The sequence below is a fragment of the Nicotiana tabacum genome, chromosome 3, assembly GCF_000715075.1.
Source record: "Nicotiana tabacum cultivar K326 chromosome 3, ASM71507v2, whole genome shotgun sequence".
In the NCBI taxonomy this organism is placed as follows: domain Eukaryota; kingdom Viridiplantae; phylum Streptophyta; class Magnoliopsida; order Solanales; family Solanaceae; genus Nicotiana; species Nicotiana tabacum.
Window position 1 is genome coordinate 61,042,953 of NC_134082.1, and position 15,613 is coordinate 61,058,565.

A 15,613-nucleotide genomic window follows, 5' to 3' on the forward strand; every position below is an offset into this window, starting at 1 on the left:
TCCACATTGTTAACCCTTATATATTGTATTTAACCTCAGTAGGGCACTGACCTTCCTCGTCACTACCCAACCGAGGTTAAGCTTGGCACTTACTAAGTACCGCTGTAGTGTACTTATGCCTCTTCTGTGCATGTTTTTCATGTGCAGATCCAGGTACTTCTACTTAGGCCTACCATCCTTGAGGGAGGCGACTACTTAAAAACTTCGAGGTACATCTGCCGCGCCCGCAGACCGAGTAGTCCCTTTCTATTCCTGCCTTTTTTTATTTAGCTCTTTTGTACTTTCTGTTCTTATTAGAGAAATTCCGGAGTTAGAGCTATGTAGTATTTCCTTTTCTTACCTTATGATTCATGGGTTTCTGGGTCTTGGATTTAGATATTGGTTTTGAGATATATATAAATATGGTGTATGCCAAGCGACACATTTAATACTGTTATTGCCTTGTTTCTGTCTTTAAATTGTTTTACTTCCGCAATTTTTGGTTTTCTTCCGCAATTTAGGCTTACCTAGTTGTAGAGACTGGGTGCTGTCACGATGGTTCACAGAGGGCGAACTGAGGTCGTGACAAGTTGGTATCAAAGCTCTAGGTTCATAGGAGTCATGGATCACAAGCCTATTTATTATAGTCTCGCTGATCGGTACGGAGACGTCTGTACTTATCTACGAGAGGCTATGTAACCATTAGGAAAATTCCACTTCATTTGAATCCCTGTCGTGCGAGATTTTTGATATCACGAATTCTGAACTTCTATCTTCTATTCTCTCATCGATGGTGAGGACATGCGCTACTTGTAATGATCAGGCACCCGCGCCCCTGCGAGAGTCGCCAAAAGTTGGGGCTGGGGTAGAGGCCGAGGACACACATGCGCATGCGATGAAGCAAGAGCACCCGCGTGAGCTGCCACCGAGGAGCCACCAATAGTTCTAGCCGGAGTCCAGGCACCTGATACGCCTACTGCTATTACTACTCCAGCCCTTCGGGAGACTTTGGCACAGTTCATGAGCATGTACACCACCTTGGCTCCGGCAGGGTTGCTTCCCCTTGCTGCAGCCATATCTCAGGCCGGGGGAGGAGCACAAACTCCCGCTGCCCGCACTCCTGAGCAGCGAGTGCATGTTGAGCAGGTCCCTGAGATTATTCCTATACCGCCTACAGTGCCAGTTCAGCCCGAGGACAGGGCAGTGGCTTCCAGGGTTGAGAAGTTAAGGCTTGAAAGGTTCAAGAAGTACAAGCCTCCTATATTTAGTGGTCTAGCATCGGAGGATGCTCTATGATTATCTTGATGAGTGTTACTGCATTCTCTGTACCATGGGTATCTCAGGATCGAGCGATGTTTCCTTCACTACCTTCCAGCTTCGAGGAGCCGCCTATGAGTGGTGGCGCACCTATGAGTTAGACAGTCCAGCTATTCCTGAGAGAGTATGTTCCTCAAAGCCTCTGGGACGCATGGTGAGAGTTTGAGAATTTGCGCCAGGGTGCTATGACTGTCTTAGAGTATGCTGTCCATTACCTTAGTTTGGCTAGGCATATACCAGCCTTGGTTTCCACTGTTCGCGAGAGGGTTCGTCAGTTTATTGAGGGCCTTATTCCTATCATCAGGTCTATCATGGCTCGCGAGTTGGAGATGGACATTTCTTATCAGTAGGTGGTGAGCATTGCTAGGAGGATTGAGGGTATGCATGCTAGGGAGAGAAAGGAGAGGGAGGCCAAGAGGTCTCGAGAGTCGGGCCATTATTCTAGTGCCCATAACCCAGCTGTAGGTTGTCATGGTAGGGGTTATATGAGTCGTCTTGTTCATTCAGCTCTTCCAGCAGCCAGTAGTGCTCCAGCTCTTCTTAGGCCTCAGGAGCATTATTATGCACCTCTGGTTTCTAGCGCGCCTCCTACGCGAGGTGCTTTCAAAGGTCAGTCCAACAGACCAGGCCCGAGCCAGTCACAACCGCCACGTCCTTCTAGAGCTTGTTTTGAGTGTGGCGACACGCGCCATATGGTAAGGGATTGCCCCAGACTTAGGAGGGGTGCACCTCCACAGACTTCTTAGCCACAGCATGCCCTGCAGAGTTCTCAGGCTATGGTTACCGCTCCAGTTGCTATCCCACATGCTCAGCCAGCTAGAGGTAGAGGTCGGGGAGGTAGAGGTCGCCCTAGAGGGGGAGGCCAGGCCAGATACTATGCCCTTCCTGCTCGTACCGAGCCTGTTGCCTCTGATTCTATCATCACAAGTATGATATTGGTTTGCCACAGAGATGCATCGGTTCTATTCGATCCAGGCTCTACTTACTCTTATGTGTCTTCTTATTTTGCTCCGCATTTGGGTGTACCTCAGGATTCTTTGGGTTCCCCTGTTTATGTTTCTACTAATGTGGGAGATTCTCTTGTTGTAGACCGCGTTTATCGGTCGTGTTTGGTTGCTCTTAGCGGTTTTGAGACCAGAGCCGATCTATTATTACTCAACATGGTTGATTTTTATATTATCTTAGGTATGGACTGGTTGTCGCCCCATTATGCTATTCTTGATTGTCACGCCAAAATCGTGACGTTGGCTATGCCAGGTGTACCGCGTGTTGAGTGGAGGGGTACCTTAGATCACACTCCCAGTAGAGTTATTTCTTTTTCTAAAGCTCAACGTATGGTTGAGAAGGGGTGTGACACATATTTAGCTTATGTGAGAGACGTCAGTATTGATACCCCTTCGGTTGATTCAGTTCCAGTAGTATAGGATTTTCCTGATGTGTTTCCAGCTGATCTTCCAAGCATGTCGCTTGATAGAGATATTGATTTTGGCATTGATCTGTTGCCGGGCACTCAGTCCATTTCTATTCCTTCGTATCGCATGGCTCCTCCTGAGTTGAAGGAGTTTAAGGATCAGTTACAGGAATTGCTTGATAAGGGTTTTATTCGACCCAGTGTTTTACCTTAGGGTTCTCCTGTCTTGTTTGTGAAGAACAAAGGATGGTTATATGCGTATGTGTATTGATTATCACCAGTTGAACAAGGTTATAGTGAAAAACCGTTATCCTTTGCCTTGTATTGATGATCTGTTTGACCAACTTCAGGGCGTTTGGGTGTTTTCTAAGATTGATTTGCGCTTAGGTTACCATCAGTTGAAGATTCGGGAGCCAGACATCTCGAAGACTGCTTTCCGGACTCGGTATGGTCATTACGAGTTCCTTGTCATGTCATTTGGGCTGACCAATGCCCCAGCAGCCTTTATGCATTTGATGCACAGTGTGTTTCGACCATATCTTGACTTATTCGTCATTGTCTTTATTGATGATATTCTGGTATATTCCCAAAGTCGGGTAGATCATGAGCAACACCTAAGGACTGTGCTTCAGACTCTGAGAGAGAAGAAGTTATATGCTAAATTTTCGAAGTGTGAGTTTAGGTTGGATTCAGTAGCATTCTTAGGCCACGTGATATCGAGTGAGGGTATTCAGGTGGATCCGAAGAAGATAGAGGTCTTGCAGAGTTGTCCCAGACCATCCTCAGCTACAGAGATCTGTAGTTTCCTTGGTTTAGCGGGTTACTACCGTCGTTTTATGGAGGGGTTTTTGTCGATTGCAGTCCCCATGACTAGGTTGACCTAGAAGGGTGCTCCGTTCCGGTGGACGGAGGAGTGTGAGGCAAGCTTCCAGAAGCTCAAGACAGCTTTGACCACAACCCCAGTTTTGATATTGCCTACAGGTTCGGGGTTTTATACGGTCAATTGTGATGCCTCGAGGATTGGCCTCGGAGCGGTGTTGATGCAGGATGGTAGGGTGATTGCCTATACATCCAGACAATTGAAGATACATGAGAAGAACTATCCTGTTCACGACCTTGAGTTAGCTGCCATTGTGCACGCCCTGAAGATTTGGCGCCATTACTTATACGGTGTTCCTTGTGAGATTTATACTGACCATCAGAGCTTGCAGCACTTGTTCAAGCACAAGGATCTAAATTTGCATCAAAGGAGGTGGTTAGAGTTGCTAAAGGACTATAATATCACTATTTTGTACCACCTGGGCAAGGCCAATGTGGTGGCCGATGCTTTGAGTCACCGGGTAGAGAGTTTGGGGAGTTTGGCTTATTTACCAACATCGGAGAGGCCTATGGCGATGGATGTTCAGGCCTTAGCCAGCCAGTTTGTGAGATTGGATCTTTCGGAGCCCAGTCGGGTTCTAGCTTGCGTGGTTTCTCAGTCTTCCTTATTGGTTCGTATTAGGGAGCGATTGTATGATGACCTTTACTTGCTTGTCCTCAAGGACAAGGTTCAGCACGGTGATGCCAGAGATGTGACTATTGGTGATGATGGGGTATTGAGGATGCAGAGTCAGATTTGTGTACCCAATGTTGATGGGCTTCGAGAGTTGATTCTAGAGGAGGCCCATAGTTTGCGATATTCCATCTATCTGGGTGCCGCAAAGATGTATTAGGATTTGAGACAACACTATTGGTGGAGGAAGATGAAGAAGGATACAGTTGGATTCGTAGCTTGGTGTCTCAACTGTCAGTAGGTGAAGTATGAGCACCAGAGACCCGGTGGATTGCTTTAGCAGATAGAGATTCTGGAGTGGAAGTGGGAGCGGATTACCATGGACTTTGTAGTTGGGCTCCCACGAACTTTGAGAAAGTTTGATGCTATTTGGGTGATTGTGGATCGGCTGACCAAGTCCGCTCATTTTATTCTTGTGTGTACTACTTATTCCTCGGAGCGGCTGGAAGAGATCTATATCTAGGAGATTGTTCATCTGCATCGTATTCCGGTTTCCATCATTTCAGATAGAGGTACCCAGTTCACATCACAGTTCTGGAGATCCGTTCAGCATAAGTTAGGTACTCGGGTAGAGTTGAGTACAACATCTCACCTTCAGACGGACGGACAGTCCGAGCGCACTATTCAGATTCTTGAGGATATGCTCCGTGCGTATGTGATTGAGTTTGGAGGGTCTTGGGATCAATATTTGCCATTGGCGGAGTTTGCTTACAACAATAGCTATCGGTCTAGCATTCAGATGGCACCGTATGAGGCTTTATATGGTAGGCAGTGTAGATCTCCGGTGGGTTGGTTTGAGCCGGGTGAGGCTAGACTATTGGGCACAAACTTGGTACAGGATACTTTAGAGAAGGTTAAGTTGATTTAGGATAGACTCCGTACATCCCAGTCCAGACAGAAGAGTTACACGGATCGGAAGGTTTGTGATGTTTCCTATATGGTTGGAGAGCGGGTTCTGCTTCAGGTTTCGCCTATGAAGGGCGTTATGAGATTCGGGAAGAAAAGGAAGTTCATTCTGAGGTTTATTGGCCCTTTTGAGATATTGAGGCATGTAGGTGAGGTTGCTTATGAACTTGCCTTACCTCCCAGCTTGGCAGGAGTTCATCCGGTATTTCATATTTCAATGCTCCGGAGGTATCACGACGAATCTGTCGCACGTGTTGGATTTCAGTTTAGTCTAGTTGGACAAGGATCTATATTATATTGAGGAGCCAGGGCAATATTGGACAAGCATGTTAGGAAGCTGAGGTCAAAGAACATTGCATCAGTGAAGGTTCAGTGGCGGGGTCAGCCGGTCGAGGAGGCGACCTGGGAGACCGAGCAAGATCTACGCAGCTGTTACCCTCATCTTTTCACTACTTCAGGTATGTCTCTATGCTCGTTCGAGGATGAACGAATGTTTAAGTATAGGAGGATGTGACGACCCGGCCGGTCATCTTAAGAATTAACGCCCCGATACCCTATTAACTGCTTTCCCCAAGTTTATTTCTGCTATTTCAATTTGTCGGGATGTTCGGTTTTGAGTTTCGGAGAGTTTTGGGACACCTAGTCCCTAAATGAGAGCTTAAGTGTTGGAAAGTTGACCGTAGTTGGAACAGTGTGAAGACGACCTTGGAATGTAAATTCGATGGTTCTGTTAGCTCCGTTGGGTGATTTCAGGGTTAAGAGCGTGTTCGGAGTGTGTTTTGGAAGTCCGTAGCTAATTTAGACTTGAAATGCCGGAAGTTGAATTTTTGATGTTTCCGGTTCGATAGTGAGATTTTTAATCCGAGGGTTGGAATGGAATTTTGAGAGTTGCAGTAGTTCCATCATGTCATTTGGGATGTGTGTGCAAAATTTTAGGTCATTCGGACGAGGTTTGGTAGACTTTTTGATCGAAAGTGTGTTTTTGGAATTTTTAAGCTTGAATCTGATGAAAAATAGGTGTTTTGATGTTGTTTTGAGCGTTCCAAAGGTTGGAACAAGTTTTAATGATGTTTTAGGATTGGTTGGCAGGTTTGGTTGAGGTCCCGGAGGCCTCGGGTGTGTTTCGAATGCTCAACGGATCATTTTTAGTTGTTAAAAGTTGCAGAATTGCAGGTTCAGCTGTTGCAGATATTTACCCTTCGCGTTCGTGAGTAGGCCCTCGTGTTCGCGAAGCACCAGTGGGGGGTTGATGTTTGAGGAACACGTTCGCGAAGGGTGGTGATGTTTGAGGAACGCATTCGCGGGAAAGGTATCACGTAGAAGGAAATGGTCAGCTGGGTTCGAGGTGGAATTGTTCTTCGCTTTCGCGAAGGGTTGTTCAGTGGAAGCATCGTGTTCGCGTAAGAGGACTTTTGGTAAATGACTTTTTATGCTTCGCGAACTCGAGGCCTTGACCGCGTTCGCAAAGAAGGAATTAAAATACATGGGCAGAATGTTTAAAAAAGGTTTTAGCCTAGTTTCCTCCATTGTTAGGCGATTTTGAAGCTTTTTGAAGAGGGTTGAAGAGGGATTCAAGGGGAATCACTTGGAGGTAACATTTTTGACTTCATAACTCGCTTTTATGTGATTAAATACCTGATTAGTGGTGGAAAAATTTGGGAAAATGGGTAATTGGGGCTTGAATTTAAGAGGCCTTTAAATGAGGATTTGAGGGGTCATTTGGACTCCGATTTTAGTGTTCTTGTTATGTATAGACTCGTGAGAGTGTGAGGATTCTGAAACAATAATTTTACCCGATTCCGAGATGCGGGCCCGAGGGGTGTTTTGGTCATTTTTACCTAATTTTGCATATTTGCTTAGAATTTAATTGTGGAAGCAGTTACTTGAGGTGTTATTTACAATATGCAATTGAATTGAATAGATTTGAGCCATTTGGAGTCGGATACTCGTGGCAAAAGCGTGGCTTCGAGTTGACTTGAGCTTGTTCGAGGTAAGTGGCTTGTCTAACCTTGTGTGGGGGACCTTCCCCTTAGGATTGGTATATTTGGTAATTGAAATGCCTTGCACGTGAGGTGACGAGTGCGTACTTATGCTAATTGTTGGAAATTCGGTTTTCTTTAAGTACTTACTAGTATGTTTCCTTTCCTGTTTCTATTACTTGCACTATTAAGCCTGTTGTTAGCTTAGGAAAGCATGTCTAAGTGACTTAATTGCTCCATTTGATTTAACCTGTCTTACTTGAATTATGTGCATCATGCTAGGCTAGAATCGCTTATTGCCTTAATATGAATTTTGCTATTTCTGTTTATCTTCCTGTTGCTGTTGTGTATTTATTTTGGGACTATGGATGTGGGATTCCGGTAGCCCCCCTTGTCTGTTTACTTTGGGACTACGGGTTATATTCCTGGTAGATCCCCCTGCACATTTACTTTGGGACTACGGGTTATATTCCCAATAGACCCCCCTGCACAGTTATATGGAACTACGGGAATGCACCTAGTAGATTCCCCCAGTACTGGGTATTTACATTTGGGACTACGGATCGGGATTTCGGTAGATCCCCATGCATTGATAGTTGGACTACGGGACGGGATCCCGGGAGATCCTTCGGACATATATATAATGGACTACGGGACGGTATCCCGGGAGATCCACTGGACAGTTGTAATTGGGACTACAGGACAGTATCCTGGAAGGTGCCCCGGTTGTTATCTCCATGTCAAGCTGTATTTCTTTCCGTGGTTTGTTTGTCTCTGTTTTAGTTGTTGTTCTATCAATTCTATGTTATTTCTTATTGTTGCACTTATTTATACTATTTTATTCCACACTGTTAACTGTTATATTATATTTAACCTCAGTAGGGCCCTGACCTTTCACGTCACTACCCAACCGAGGTTAGGCTTGGCACTTACTAAGTACCGCTGTGGTGTACTCATGCCACTTCTGTGCATATTTTTCATGTGCAGATCCAGGTACTTCTACTCAGGCCTACCATCCTTGAGGGATGTGACTACTTAGAGACTTTGAGATACATCTTCCGCGCTTGCAGACCGAGGAGTCCCTTTCTATTCCCGCCTTTTTAGTATTTAGCCCTTCTATATTTTCTGTTCTTATGAGACAAATTCCGGAGTTAGAGCTATGTAGTATTTCCTTTTCTTAGCTTGTGATTCGTGGGTTTCTGGGTCGTGGATTTAGATATTGGGTTTGAGATCTATATAAATATAGTGTATGCCGAGCGACACATTTAACACTGTTATTGCCTTATTTCTTTCTTTAAATTGTTTTACTTCTGAAAATTTTGGTTTTCTTCCACAATTTAGGCTTACCTAGTCGTAGAGACTAGGTGCCATCACGATGGTTTACGGAGGGCAAACTGGGGTCGTGACAAGCCCAAATGTGACCCACTTAAAATATCAATCCCCTAGCCCATTAAAATATAGGTGGATTGGGCGGGCTAATGAAATATGGGCCTATTTTGCCAGCACTAGGGTCAATCTAGTCAAAGGTGCAGTAACGAACGAGAAATCCTCCACAAAACAGCGATAATACTCGACCAAACCAAGAAAACTCCGAATCTCAGTAACCGAAGACGATTTGGGCCAACTCTGAACTGCCTCAATCTTCTTCGAATCTACCTTGATCCCCTAAATGGATACCGTATGCCCCAAGAACGCCACAGAATCCAGCCAAAATTCACACTTGGAGAATTTAGCATAAAGCTTCTTCTCCCTCAAGGTTTGTAGTACAATACATAGATGTTTCTCATGATCCTCCTGGATGCGTGAGTACACCAGTATATCATCAATTAATATTATGAAAAAAGAATCAAGATATGGCTGGAATACACCGTTTATCAGATGTATAAATGTTGTTAGGGCATTGGTCAGCCCAAAAGACATCACAAGGAACTCGTAGTGACCATAGTGGGTCCTGAATGCCATCTTCAGAATATCAAAATCTCGAATCTTCAACTGGTGATACTTAGAGCTCAAATCAATATTAGAGAACACTCTAGCACCCCGAAACTGGTCAAATAGGTGATCAATGCGCGGTAGTGGGTACCTATTCTTAATTGTAACTTTGTTCAATTGCTTGTAGTCAATTCACATCCGCATAACACTATCCTTCTTCTTCACAAACAGAACCGGTGCACCCCAAGGCAACAAACTAGGACTAATGAATCCCTTATCAAGTAGCTCCTGAATCTGTTCTTTCAATTCCTTCAACTCTGTTGGTGCAATACGATACAGAGTAACAAAGATATGATGAGTGCCCGACACTAGGTCAATACCGAAATCAGTATCCCTGTCGGGTGGCATGCCCAACAGGTCTGCAGGAAACACATCTGGAAAGTCTCTCACTATCTGAAGAGACTTAATGGTAGGAGTATCAGTAACCAACATCCCTCATAAAGGCCAAATATGCCAAACATCCCTTCTCAATCATCCGTTGAGCCTTCAAGTATGAAATCACTTTACTAGGAACATAATCCAGGGAACCTTTCCACTCAACCCTAGGCAATCCTGCCATTGACAACTTCACGGTCTTAGCGTGATAATATAGAATAGCTTGACATGGTGACAACCAATCAATGCCTAAAATCTTGTAAAAATCAACCATACTAAGCAGTAAAAGATCAACTCTCATCTCCAATCCCCCAATAGTCACCACACATGACCGATACACATAGTCCAGGATAATCGAATCACCCACCGGTATAGATACATGAACATGCATAGCTAAGGAATCACGGGGCATATCCAAATAACGAGAAAAGTATGATGATACATAGGAATAAGAGGAACTAAGGTCAAATAATACAAAAGCATCCATGTGGAACACTGAAATAATACATGTGATCACTACATCTGAAGCAACTACCTCTGGCCTAGGGGAAAAGCATAACATCGAGCCTGACCACTAACTGTCTGACCTCCCCCTCTGGGGCGACCTCGGCCCATATGACCTCCACCCCAAGCTGGTTGAGCAAGTGGTGTAGCAACTAGCGCAAGGTTCATAGACTGGCCTCCCTACTATACTGGACCTCTGTAGTTATAGCGACAATACTTCCTCACATGCCCCAACTCTCCACAGTCATAACAACCTCGAGCTGAGAATGATGGTGCGGCCTACATCGGACCCTAGGAACTAGAATAGCCACTAGAAGAACCTAATGTTGATGAACCCTGAACTGATTGAGCACAATACAAGCTCTAAGCTGAAAATGCACTGAAAGCTGACTGCCCGGGGTGAGTACTATATGAACCATAACTAGCTAATACACCCCGATGATCCAAATGAGGCATCTGAGCAGGCCTGTAAAGATGGCGTCTGCTATGATATGACTGACCTCCAGATGAGGTACAACTAAAACCACCAAATCTACGGGGCCTCTTGCCCTCTCACTCCTTGTGCTCAAACCTACAAACCGACTCTGAGCGCCTAGAAATCTCGACCAACTAGTCAAACCTAGCATTCGTCTTGACCTCTCGGGCCAAACTGTAACATAGGCCATAGTTGAGGCCATAAATAAACCTCTTGATCCTCTCTCTATGTGGGAACTAACCATATAGCATAACGGGCCAATCTGCGAATCTCATCTCATACTGGGTCACATTCATATCTCCCTGGCATAGTTGCTCAAAATCTCTACGCAGATCCTCCTAGCAGATATGTGGGACAAACTTCTCTAAAAAGAGATTGGAGAAATCATGCCATGAAAGTGGAGTTGCACCAACTGGATTGCTCAACTCATAGGCCATCCACCATTTCTAGACTTCCCCTATCAACTAAAAAATATTAAATGCAACTCCATTGGTCTCCAATATCCGATGAACGAAGAATACGCTAACACCAGTCTAAGAAGTCCTGAGCCTTCTCTGACTCCTCCCCGTTTAACTCTATAGGCTTAAGCCTCCCAAACTGCTCCAATATCTTCTGCTCCTCATCACTTATAGGTGGGCCAACCTCGGCCCGAGCAGCAACAACTGGTTGGGCTGGTAGTACCCCCAGAGTCTGGAGTCCCTAAACTACCTTCTCTGGAGTATGAGCAGTAGGATTTTGAGCACCTACCCTGGCTTGTGAAGTGGCTGGTGCAGCTGGAACTGAGACTGCCTGAGCCAGGCTTGTGCACATAGTCAAAATCTGGGCTAAGGCCTCCTGAAGATCTGGGATAACAATGGGCACTACTGGTGCCTGAGCTGGTCCTAGTAGCTCAATAACATCTGGTATCTACCCTTCAGCTGGAGAAACTAGTAGCTCCACAGGTGCTGCTCTAGTGTAGTACGAGTCGTACCTCGGCCTCTATCGCGACCCTGGCCTCTCATGTCCTCACCATCTATGAGAGAATAGAAAAGTCATGTTTCAAACTCTGGAATTAACAAATTCACACTATAAGAATGCAAGAAAGTAAAGTGTCCTAATAGGTTGGTAGCCTCTCGAAGATAAGTATAGATGTCTTCGTACTAATCTGTAAGACTCTACTAAACTTGCTCGTGACTTGTGAGACCTAAGCAACCCAGTTCTCTGATACCAACTTATAATGACACCAAACCCACGCATCGTGATGACACCTAACCCAACCCACTAGGTAGGCCAATAATCACATGATATCAATGAAAATGGAATAACATGGTCTAATAACTCAAAGACAAAAGAATATCATAAAAATATCTGAGAATAAAGCAAAAATGGTACTACAACCAACCCCAAAATCTGGTGTCAATAAGCACTTGAGCACTACTGAACAACCACTTACAAGAAAAATCCTCAAATAAAGTTGTCTGAATGTAATAATAGTAGAGATAATGATAACAGAAAGAGAATTTCAAGAACTGCGGGCGATATAGCAGCTACCTCGTAGTCTCCCAAAAGCTGCCAATGACTCAAGCTTGAAAATCACCTTGATCGGATGTACCTGAATCTACACATGAAGTGCAGAGTATAGTATAAGTACAACCGAACCAATGTACTGAATAAGTAACAATACTAACTTTAGGTTGAAAGTAGTGACGAGCTTAGAACAATAGTCAAATGCCAATACCAATAACCGATAATAGTTCAGAATATAAGGATAAACCGTAAAAACAGTAGCTCAATAATATCAAGTTTAGCTTGTTCACATTTCAGTAATTTAGGCAAGCTTTCAAGTATAAAAGTTAAAGCCCAACACAGATAAAGTAGGTCAATTATCAGGTAGCATGAGAAAAGTACATATCTATGCCTACATGTCAAGTATACATGTAAATCAATAGTATCATAATGGATCCATCAAAAATATTTACACTTAGCATTGTATGGGTGCATGTCATAACTGCTCATCATTCAAGCACATATATGAAACATTGTGCATGCGCACACTGCTCGCATGTCCGACTCCAGAGGGGCTGATCCTGCCCAAGCGCTAATCATAATCATTTATCCCAATAATGAGGCCTGGTGTACGCGTCGCCCCAAAACAATATCACTTAGCCTAATATGGGCCTTTTGTGCGAGTCACCTCAAAATCAGTACCAAACTGACTTTAACGCCCAAACTCAGTCATTTCCCATTCATGTCTCAGATAAGCACATTTAAAATACTTAGTTTAATAGAATTACCCTTAGGCGGTATCAACTACATGTGAGGAATCAAATAAGAAATACCGAGACAGAGATATCATACACGGATATGGTATCTTGACTAAGAACATGTGTGCAAATAAGGTGTATAACTCAGAAAAACAAAAATAACCCTATCAAGTCTCAAAAAATTAGCACAGAGCCTAGACATGATGTCTAATATGATTCACAGTTCAAATAATCAATTTACAAATTTTGGACACCTATTCGATTATGTGTCCAACCATATCAAAATCATCCAATTCCGAACCTCCATTTTTCATTTTTTTGAATTTTTTCCACAAAGTCCCCTATTTCTTCACTTTAAGTCACTATTTAAATGCTAAAAGCAAAGATGAAATCATGAAATAATAACAAATCTAAGTCAAAACCACTTACCCGATCCAAGATGTGAAAATGCTCTCCAAAATCACCCAAAACCGAGATCTACAACTCAAAATATGAACTAATAACTCTAACCCTCGATTTGGGTTTTTATATATGCTGCCCAGGTATTATGAATCACGATCTCGGACCAACCTCATGGTCACGAAGAACAAATGATCACTACCTTCAAAATATACTAATGCTACTCATTTTTAAAGATAGTATAGTAAAATATTATCTCCACAGGGATTGGATTTAAATAATATTCGAGTAGTTTCTGGTTTAATTTCTATTCAGGAGGATCAACACTTGAGTTAAATGATTATGAACTACGCTTAACTAGTAAAATAAAGCAATTGACAATTGATAGAAAGGAATTAGAGATTCACAGAGTTGGTTTCTTATCAATTGAGGAATAAGGAGTTGATAGGATATGTGCAAAATAGCTATTTTAGATCTATCTCCAGTTTAATTCGCTCGAATGTTCTAATGATTCTCACGAATTCACTTGATGATTAGTTCAAACGTATAGTCAATACTCCTCTCTTGATTAAATCTTAACTCTACGAGGTGAACTAATATAAGCACTGTGAAAATATGCAAGCATTCGTTAATGGATTAGTCTTTAGGAAAACGTCTCTCGAATATTCTCCTAACTTGATTTAATCGACAATTCAACAAGATCTTTTGATTACTTAAGAGAATCAATGAATTAAATCAAACAAAATAATGCAAAGATAATCACCAAACTATTCCTCTTTCGATTAAATAAACTGGTGAATAGAATTGCAACAATTCAAAACTCCATAAACGAATTCAAGCACGAACTAGAGTTAAAACCCACAAATACTTATCAAAACACCATATCCATCAAACCTAAGCAAAACTACTCCCTAATTATGGAGGAAGTCATCACAAATATAATTAATAAGTAAGAAAGCATCAATCTAATGTTACATCCAAACTCTCGTATTGAATTGATGGAAAGATGATGAAATTCCGTGTCTTGTAGCCTCCAATGCTCTCCCAAATCTTCCAATGTCAAAATTCCCTTAAAAACGTCTTTTTGGTGTATTTATACCATGTATGAGTAGGCCCAGGCAAAACTACCTTTTTCAAGCTGAAACAAGAAAATACTCTGAGAAAATCACACAAGCATGCCGCACCATGCGCTACCCATACGGGGCGCTATTGGGGAAGTTCAGAGAGCGGAATCTGACAGGCAGCAACAATATTACACTGCTGCACTGCCCCATATGCCACCCCATGCGCCGCGGCAGTAAACTTTTCTCAAAGTAAGTCCTTTTCCTCAATTTTGATATCCCGATTTGGCTCTCGACCACCGAACACGATTCTGGTTTAATCCTCTAGGCTTTTGCTCAGACTTCAAAGCTCCAACTTGTTCTATTTAGCTCCCGAATATCGTTTTAACTCGAAATCACTTCCTGCAAGACATAAAACACATAATAAGTGCAATACACTAATATTCAAGCTCAAACACAAGTAAAATGCAGCAATTTCAGTGCGAACTATGACTAAAACACGTTATTCTAGACTACCATCAACACCTCACACTTAACCATAACTCGAGGACGAGCAGGCAAACTGCACTCCACATAGAGACGACCTTCTCATCAGACAACTTCCTTAATGTATCATGCCAAGAATATTTAAAATAGGCTAAGCACCTTAACATAATATCCTAACCTCAAGACTCGACTCAAAAGCACATTGCATTTTTCACAACCTGCCCACTTACTCTAACACATAGGTCAAAGATTTCACCTTGTCTTCACAAATCATGTTCCCTCACACAAACAATAGAGAGTAGTTCCACACACGACAAATTTCAAGAAAAATTAGGAACTCAAGATAGAAAGAATTCACTCACTCTCAGAATTAAAATTCATATGCCACAGGAAACGTACCATAGGCTTACCCGTGGTGTAATACTCTACTAATTGAGCTTATTCAGTCAAAGATCAAGTAGGACTTAATTTGGTTGTAATGTAGGCTACAGGATGGGTATGATAGATTTGGATATAGTGACTACATCTCCCTAAGAACTTTAATATATATATACATTAACAATTCAAATCTCACACTTATATTGAACCAAACCCCAATCTTTATACATAACAACATCATACTCCCAATATCTTTAAGCACAAACAAGATGAGAATTACTATTAGCATGGAATCTATTTTTTCTTTTCTAAGTTCTGATTCCTTTTTTTCTTCCTTTTCAATCAAGCTCTTTTTTTTCAATTCTTTACAAGTGGCTCTCACAATTTTTCAAATAGTGCACCTTTATTCTTTTTCTATAGTTCCACTCAAAATCCAACCATACCTCACTTAGCTTTTACAAGCTCATAACAAAATCAAGTACTCATAATAAGTAAAAGGTTCAAACAGCTAGTGAATTAAAATAAAATGGATCAGGCTTGTAGTGTGGTTGCCAAA